This window comes from Heteronotia binoei, chromosome 8, assembly GCF_032191835.1.
Source record: "Heteronotia binoei isolate CCM8104 ecotype False Entrance Well chromosome 8, APGP_CSIRO_Hbin_v1, whole genome shotgun sequence".
Taxonomy (NCBI): Eukaryota; Metazoa; Chordata; class Lepidosauria; order Squamata; family Gekkonidae; genus Heteronotia; species Heteronotia binoei.
In genome coordinates, this window is record NC_083230.1 from 11,995,263 (window position 1) to 12,004,714 (window position 9,452).

A 9,452-nucleotide genomic window follows, 5' to 3' on the forward strand; every position below is an offset into this window, starting at 1 on the left:
CCCCCGCCCCCACCCGGGGATTGGCAACCCTAGACTCCATTTTACTTTTTCCTAGTGCCTGGCCTCTAGTTCTTGGGAGGATGGACAGCAGGCACTCTAAAACATTTAAATGCACAAAATTCACTCATTATTTAGTAAATCATATTTCACATTCATCAGTAAATGTTCATAAACATGTACAATTTTTTTTCAAACATCCACAGATAGATCCAAAATCTTTGCAGAAGTCCACAAATAAATCCGCAGAATCAAGAATGCTGAAATTTGACTAAAGTTCCGTCTTCCTATCTGACAAAAGTTCGTAATGGCATCCTCAAAGCATTACTGATGCATGTGAAATATGATTTACTAAACACTGAATTAATTTTCTACATTTAAATGCTTTGTCTTTAGTAATTTCAGGTTAGCGTATATACTGCAGCATATTCTTGCATAACTTTCTCCCACTTTGTATTTCCCCCCCCGGCAGGGCCAAGCAAGGAGCCTGTGCAAGGTAGGTGTGAGCTGCCACTAGGGTTGCCAAATCTAATTCAAGAAATATCTGGGGACTTTGGGGGTGGAGCCAGGAAACTTTGGGGGTGGAGCCAGGAGACATTGGGGGCGGAGCCAGGAGCAAGGGTGTGACAAGCAGAATTGAACTCCAAGGGAGTTCTGGCCATCACATTTAAAGGGACAGCACAGCTTTTAAAATGCCTTCCTTCCATAGAAAATAATGAAAGATAGGGGCACTTTCTTTTGGGGTTTGTAGAATTGGACCCCCTGGTCCAATCCTTTCGAAACTTGGGGGGTATTTTGGGGAGAGGCACTAGATGCTATACTGAAAATTTGGCACCTCTACCTCAAAAAACAGCCCCCCCAGAGCCCCCGATACCCGCAGATCAATTCCCCATCATTCCCTATGGGAAATAATAATAATAATAATAATAATAATAATAATAATAATAATAATAATAATAATAATAACAATAATAATAATACATTTTTATTTGTATCCCGCCCTCCCCACCTAGGCAGGCTCAGGGCAGCTAACAGCATTTCATAAAACATACAATAATAAATAAAACCTTTAAATTTAACAATATAAAACTTTAAGTTTAACAACATTAAAAACCAGTCAATACAATTAAAATAACTTGGTCTGACAGTGCTGATGGTGTTTGACGCTAGTTCTGTCAGTTTATACAATCTGTTCCTGGAGGTGCATAATGGCTGTGGGGGTGGGGCTTCCCCCTCTGGCCAGCTGCCTGAGGGAGGGGGGAAGCCTGTAAACCCGGGGTATCCTCCGCTGGGACCTGGGGATTGGGAAGCCTAGCTGCCACTGCCTCTAGAAACCAGCTGCCCGAGCCCAAGATGGGGCAGGTAAAGTGGATGCAGGAGTCTGCTCTACTTCTCTCCCCCTCTCATGGGGGGGCAGGGCCATGGGCAGTTCCACCCCTACCCCAAGTCTGGGGTCCTGTGAAACTGCTCTGTTGCCAATTGATTAAGACTGCCCCAGGATTTCCTCCTCCCCTACAAAGTGTCATTTGCCTTTCTCTCCCCCTCTTGTTGTGGTGGTCTGAAAAAAAAAAAACCTGGGAAAAACTGGGGAGAGGTTGGGAAAACTATTATTGATATAGAATATTGCAGTCACTACACTCCTGGGCTTCTTCTTTCCTTGGAGCAAGTGATCAATTCCCCACCAGTTGCTGAACGGGCACATTTTGATCCACAGCTCCCTGCCTTCAATTTCCCTCACAGCATTCTGCTCAGGTTTTTTTTTTTTGGGAGATCAGGAAGCTAGGAGGGAAACTGGAGGCAGTCATGAGTCAAAATTGGGGAATTGATTGCTTGCTCTGAGAAAAGTAGAAGTCTGGGGGCAGAGTGATTGCTAGTGAGGAATCAGTCTGCGTGTAAGGGAAGGGGAAAACCGATGCAGTTAAAAAGCCAAGCTGAAGCAAAAATCCAGTGTGGAAAAGCCCAAAGAAGTATGCAGAAAAGGTAGCAAAAGTCAGTCATTTTTTCTCCTTTGCTGCTTCCCTGCAAATCCCAGAAGGATTCGGAACAGAATTTAAAATAATGTCGTATTTTCTTTCTTATTTTCTCAAAATAACAGTTTTTACTCAACCTACTAACCATGTTGTGGTGAACTGGAGTTTTAAGATAAAAGCATTGTTAGTTACCATTTTTTTAAAATATGTCGCCTATTTTTATTTGTAGCTTACCTTATCCACCTCTCTTCGGAAAGCACTGAGGGATTACTGAAATTCAATTACAGACTGTCACGGTTGTTTATATTGATTTCTACATCATCCATTGTGACAAGCTCATCGCATGGCATTAATTTGCCCTAATAGCTTTATTGTTTATTAATAGCAATGCACTGTTCCAATGCTGAGCCTTGCTCTTTAAATGTCAGCTCCTACCTTTCCTGAAAAGCTTCTGTCACAAGTGTCAAGTAGGCAAGGAAACCAACAAGAAGACTCACCGTCCTGTCAGCATTCTTCCGCAGTCCTGCCCTTTATGCTAATCATCTCCACACCAGACAAGAAACAGCTCTCTCCCCCCTCTCATTAATCAACTGCCACAGATAACTCTTCTTGAATAACTTTTCCGTGGTGACAAAATGTAATAAAGTCTTTTTTAAAAAATCAACGAGTCAAATATTAGTTATGAATCTTAATTGGGGGAGTGCTTCATTGGCTTATGAGAGAGTCCTTGTTTTAACTACCTGTCTTAGAATATTTTTATCCCATGCTTCCTCCCAGGAGCCCAGGAAAACATGCTTCCTTCTCTTTGTTCTGTTTTAGTCCTGCAACAACCTTGTGAGGTGGGTTAGGCTGAGATAGAGTAACTGGTCCAAGATCACCCAGTAAGCTCTGTGGCATTGTGAGGGTTTGAACTCAGGTGTCCTAGATAAGTGCTTCTTATCTTTTGATATCTTATATCCCACCACTCTGTCAAAGATCCTGGGTCCCACCATGATAGAAGCAAAATGTCCGGTTTTCCCAAGGACATATATATGTTTACAGGCATTCTGTTATTATAGCTATCATTCATGGTAAGCTTTAGGGCCATAAAAGCCTCCAGAAGCACAACAGAGAACCCCTGGCTTGTAGCATTGGCAACAAGCAGCACATCAAGACACTTGCTGATTGGCGGGGGACAGATTAGGTGAAACACCAAGGCTGCCGTTAGATGACAGAAGCTGGTGTGGTCTGGCTGCACCTCTAATTTATCTGGTGCTATTTGTTCCAGAGAGTTTTCTTCAAGCATGCCAGAGGTGGACCATTCAGACTACTGCTGTGGTAACTATGGAGCAGGTGTTCAGGTAGAATCTTTTTTAAAAAATTCTTTTTGTGCCACAAAGTGACCAGACATCTGGATATGCATAGTGAATCCAACAGGTTCAGCAAATACCAGACTTTCTCTGGTATCAGGGAAGTCAGGGGTGAGCACAGGGGGCTGACAACTGTTGGATGGGATACAGATGTAGCCATCTAATTGTGCAATTCAAATCTGTTCAGGAGGAGCAGTGGCAATGGACCAAACAGCTCGTCTGATCATAGCCCTGTCAAGCAGACGGATTCAATGACGAGTCGAGGTTGATACAAAGGCTACGTTTATTGATAGACCGCTACTTAGGCTCAAGCCTTGGCTTGAGAAGAATGAAACCAATACATTGATACACAAGTTTTAAGATACACTTCAAAGGGATTCCTACGGGGAGGGGAAGCAGGGGAGTGTTCACACATAAGGTATCAAAGCTACATACATTCCCAGGGCGTTATCAGGCATTCGGCCTTGCATCGCCCGGATGGCGCTTCCTCCTGCAAGAGGATTCATGGGAAGGTGCTGACTGCTTTGGTCTCTGTAATTAACAGTCATAAAACAAGGAGGGGCCAAGGAAGGATAATAAACTAGCAGCATTTGGTTCAGTGTGATCTTACCCAGGCCTGCTTGTGGCAGACCAGGAAGCCATCAGTTATTGATCAGAATTAGTCGTGCTTGGCAAGCCCAAGTGTCCAAGGTTACTGCTAGCATGCCAAAAAGTCCTGAGTGGATCATCTATGGCAGGTAGGGTCAGCAGGAGATGACATGCCACACTTGCAGATAGACATGAGGATTGAGGGAGAGCAAATTCTTATCAAATGTTATGAAAACTCTGCATCGCACCCAGACTACTTTTGCATCCCACCGGTGGAATTCATATTATCAGCTGAGAACTTATATCCTAGACCATAGTGGAAAACGTTGGTAGAGTAATTCACACTGCAACAGAGTACAACCAGATTAAGGTGTAGATAAAGATTTATTTAGGAACATACTTGATAGTAAGGAGGAGAGACAGAGTCCTGGTTACATCTCTGGCTGAGAGAGAGGAGATGTAGGATCAGACAAGCTGATTGTCTCAGTGGTCTCTCCGCTTAAAAAAGCCAATACTATTAGAGACACGCCGCAGTGATCATACAGTGCCCACCTGGCTGGGCAACACAGGCACAGGCCGCACACATGCAGAGTGAAGCAACCACACCACTCCTGCACATGCATGGTGTACCCAGGCCAACCACACAGCTGGATACGCACAATGGAAGCACTGCAAGGACTTCAGCACTGGGAAGTTCCCAGTGGCTGTTTAGACCATTGTGGAGGCATCACAACACGGGATAGGTGCAAGTGGGCCACAGGGGGCAAATGTGGGTGTGCGTGTGTGATTTCGCCAGTTAAATCTGGAGGTTTGTGGTGGCTATGGAGGGCCAAAATGCCCATCTGATCGCACCCTAAGTGTAGAACTTCTGAGAAGAAGCAGATTATTGCCCTAAAAGTAGCAATCTGGAGACAGACAAGAAACGATACTTAAAAGGAGATAAGGTGATGGCCTCACTATCCTGTCTTCTTGCTGTCCCCTTGCTTCTCTTCTTTGTACACCAGACATTGTCTATTCCAACACAAATCAGTAGCCAATAGTTTTTACAATCACTGGATTGTTTTTACAATCACTGGCTCAGGTTTTCACAAGTGATTTCTGAATCCTAACATAAAACTTAACATTAGCAACCCTTTACTGCTAGTGTAAAACCTGTTGTCTTTCACTTTGTCACTCTGTAATAAAACGCTTTTGAAAAAGCCCTTAAGAATATATTTGCCAAGCTCCAACACAGAATTATGCCCACAACCCCTCTCCCCCCACACTGATTTTGGCGTAACTGAGTATATTCAATGGGTGCATGAGATTGTTTCTGGGTTTTGGCGTGCACACATACACACACACAAACACATTGGATGCAGTGACTGAATTACCTCACTGCATTGCAGCACAGTCCATAGAATCTTCTAGAGCTCTTCTGCCAATTTCGTACGATGAACAATGAAAAACAGTATGATTAACATTCCAAATGGTTAGCATACCAGAGTGGAATAACAAAACCTCAATAATATTACAGAGAATATTGAGGTTAAAAAATAATGTGTTCGTATTGCAGGGTTCTCTGTTGTTGTTTTTAATGACAGACTACATAGAGTTTTATAATGAGATCAGAGTTCACGACTGATTATTGCTGGGGGAAAGTTTCCATAGGAAGCGATTTTCCTTTTTATCTTCGCAATCTGCGGCGTTGAGCTGTCCTAGTCCCAAAGGGGAAAGTAGGTTGTGTTTCTGCCTGGTAGCACACAACCAAGATGCATCTTGAGATGGCAATGTTTCCTAAGACATTGCATGAGACTGCGAAAGAAATGAATACTCTGAATTTATTACACGATAACTAGTATTGAGCAGTAAATGTTACAGTGGAACAGTACTGCAATATTGCAAATGAAATACACAGGTTGCTCTCAATAGAAATCTTGTCACCCCTCTCCTTGTCTTTTTAGAAGGCTGGCTGAGAACAGAGATTTCCACTGTTTTTCTCTCACCTTTGCCCATATTGCAACTATTGAATACAAAGCTTATTAATTGTTGCTTATGTTTGTCTGTGTGGTTTGCCAACATGGAGCTACAAATTCCACTGCCATCACCCAACTATTCACTTGCAAGCTATTTCTGACTTTGAATCACTTCCGTGCTTTTTAAATGAATTCTGCGTTCCAAATTATTTTGCTATTTCACATCCAGATCTTATACCAGTCACACAAGAAGGTACCATTTTCAGAAAGGGAGTCTGAACAACTGAAACAAATTGAGGTGGTAAGAAATGAAGTTCTAGATCTACTGAGGAAATTATAATAATAATAATAATAATAATAAATTTTATTTCTATCCCGCCCTCCCCACCTTAGCGGGCTCAGGGCGGCTAACAGCATATTACAAAACATACAGTGATATTATAAAAACATTTAAATCCAACAATATAAAACATCAACAATGAAACTACTAACATTAAAAACCAGTTCAATGATATAATTATTCTGCTGTGTGAACCTTCAGACCGCATTGGCGGCTCCTTAATTCTTGATCTTCCTAACAGTCCGGATGTGCCAGTTTAAAAAGGACGGTCTTGCAGGCCCTGCGGAACTGCTCAAGGTTCCGCAGGGCCCGCACCTCCTCGGGGAGTCGGTTCCACAGAGTAGGAGCCGCACTCGAGAATGCCCGTACTCTGGTGCTCTGATGTTTAATCTCCTTCGGCCCGGGGATGGTCATCAGATTTTTCCCGACTGACCTCAGTGCTCTCTGGGGTTCGTATGGGGAAAGACGGTCCCTCAGGTAGGTGGGTCCTCGGCCATATAAGGCTTTAAAGGTAACGACCAACACTTTGTACTGGACTCGGTATATAATCGGCAGCCAGTGCAGTTCACGTAGCCCCGGCTGTATATGCTCCCGTTTTGGAAGTCCCAACAACAGCCTGGCCGCCGCGTTCTGCACTAGCTGCAGCTTCCGAGTCCGGCACAGAGGTAGCCCCAAGTAGAGGGCATTACAGTAGTCTAGTCTTGAGGTGACCGTTGCGTGGATCACCGTTGCGAGGTCCCGGCGCTCGAGGAAAGGGGCCAACTGCCTTGCCCGCTTCAGATGGAAGAATGCTGACTTGGCAGTGGCTGCTATCTGGGCCTCCATTGATAGTGAAGGCTCCAGTAAAACACCTAGGCTCTTTACCTGGCGCGCTGCTTTCAATAGCGCACCGTCGAAGGCCGGGAGAGCTATTTCCCTTCCCAGGGCGCCGCGGCCCACGCACAGGACCTCTGTCTTCGCTGGGTTCAGTTTCAGCCCGCTCAGCCTGAGCCATGTCGCGACAGCCTGTAAAGCCCGGTCGAGATTCCCTGGTGCGGAGTTGGGCCAGCCGTCCATTAGCAGATAGAGCTGGGTGTCGTCTGCATATTGATGGCAACCCAGCCCAAACCGCCGGGCAATCTGGGCGAGGGGGCGCATATAGATGTTGAACAACATCGGGGAGAGAACTGCTCCCTGAGGCACCCCACAATCCAGTGTGCGCCTCCGGGATCGTTCTCCCCCAATAGCCACCCTCTGTCCCCGACCTAGGAGAAAGGAGGAAAGCCATTGCAGGGCCGACCCCTCAACCCCAATGTCGGCGAGGCGGCGCGTCAGTAGCCGATGGTCGACTGTATCAAATGCAGCCGACAGATCTAACAGCATCAGCACTGCAACGCCGCCTCGATCCAGTTGCCGTTGGAGGTCATCCACTAAGGCGACCAGCACCGTCTCCGTCCCATGGCCCGGCCGGAAGCCTGACTGACATGGGTCCAGGACAGAAGCGTCATCCAGAAACCTCTGAAGCTGCTGCGCCACAGCCCTCTCAATAATTTTACCTAAAAACGGTAAATTAGACACCGGTCGATAGTTCGCCAATTCGGCCGGGTCTGCTGTAGCTTTTTTCAAGAGAGGGCGGACCAAGGCCTCTTTTAGGGGTGTTGGAAATTGCCCCTCTAAGAGGGACCTATTTATGATGTCCCGTAAAGGACATCTAAGCTCCCCCTGGCAAGATTTAATCAGCCAAGAGGGGCAGGGGTCCAGATCGCATGTTGTCGGGCGAGCAGCGGAGAGGATTCTGTCGACTTCCTCCAGGCTGAGCGGGTCGAAGTGGTCCAGCACTAAACCTGAAGACAGGCACGGAGCCTCAATTTCACTCACTGTATCCAAGGTGGTAGGCAGGTCTTGGCGGAGCAACGAGATTTTATCTGCAAAATATCTCGCAAATGCCTCACAGCCTATTTCCAATTCTCTAACATTTGGTTTGCCTTGAGGCAACGTTATAAGATCCCCAATTATTCTAAATAATTGTGCTGGGCGCGAGTTTGCAGATGCAATCTTGGTAGCAAAGTATTCTTTGTTTGCAGCCTTGACTGCCATCTCATAAGACTTCATAAACGTTCTATAGGATGTTCTCGTTGCTTCGTCCCGAGTATGCCTCCACTGCCTCTCTAGTCGTCTAAGCCCTTGTTTCAGCCGGCGCAACCCCAGGGTGTACCATGGGGCCAGCTTCGTGCGAGGGCGTAGAGGACGCCGGGGTGCAATTTCGTCGATAGCCCTGGATAGCTGGTCCTGCCAGATCTCCACCAGGTCATCGAGGGAATTGCCAGTGGGCCAAGGATCCCTCAGGGCCGTTTGGAACCGTTCCGGGTCCATCAGGCCCCGAGGGCGAGCCAAAATAGGCTCTTCGCCCATACAGGGTTGGGGTAGCATCCCCATACGGGCCTTAAGGGCTAGGTGATCCGACCATGGTACCGCTTCTACGGCGATATCGTTCACCAAAATCCCGGACGCAAAGATCAGGTCTAATGTGTGCCCGGCCTGATGCGTGGGAGTCGTGACAAGTTGAGAGAGTCCCAGTGTTGCCATGGACGACACTAGGTCCATCGCCTGAGTGGAGGCCGTGTCGTCGGCATGGACGTTGAAGTCACCCAGGACCATAAGCCTCGGGTACTCCAACGCCCAGCCCGCCACTGCCTCCAATAGTGATGGTAAGGCATTGGCCGGTGCGTTAGGCGGACGGTACACCAGCCAAATTGCCAACCCCTCTCCAACATCCCACGCCAGACCGGCGCATTCAATCCCATCAATCTTTGGGCCCGGGAGAGCCCGAAAGGAGTAATCCTCCCGTATGAGTAATGCTACGCCTCCCCCCCGCCCGCTACTCCGTGATTGGTGGAAGACCGAGTATCCCGGGGGGGACATCTGGGAGAGAGCTACTGTCTCCCCGTCCCTCACCCAGGTCTCGGTCACGCAAGCCAGGTCCATGTTCTGCTGTAGCAGAAACTCCTTAAGGGTCGCGGTCTTATTATTTATGGACCTGGCGTTACATAACACCAATGACAGAGGCGAGCAATTCTTCTTAGACCCACTACCCGCCACCATTGGGATGGGATGGGAAGTAGACTGGAAGGTGGCCGAGCACCGCTTTGTCTCTGTCTCCTTCCATTATATTTCTGTCTAATTAAAAGCAAGTAAACCTCCAGGTCCTGATGGCATACACCTGAGAGTTCTTAGGGAACTCAAATGTGAGCTTGTTGATCTAACACACACATAT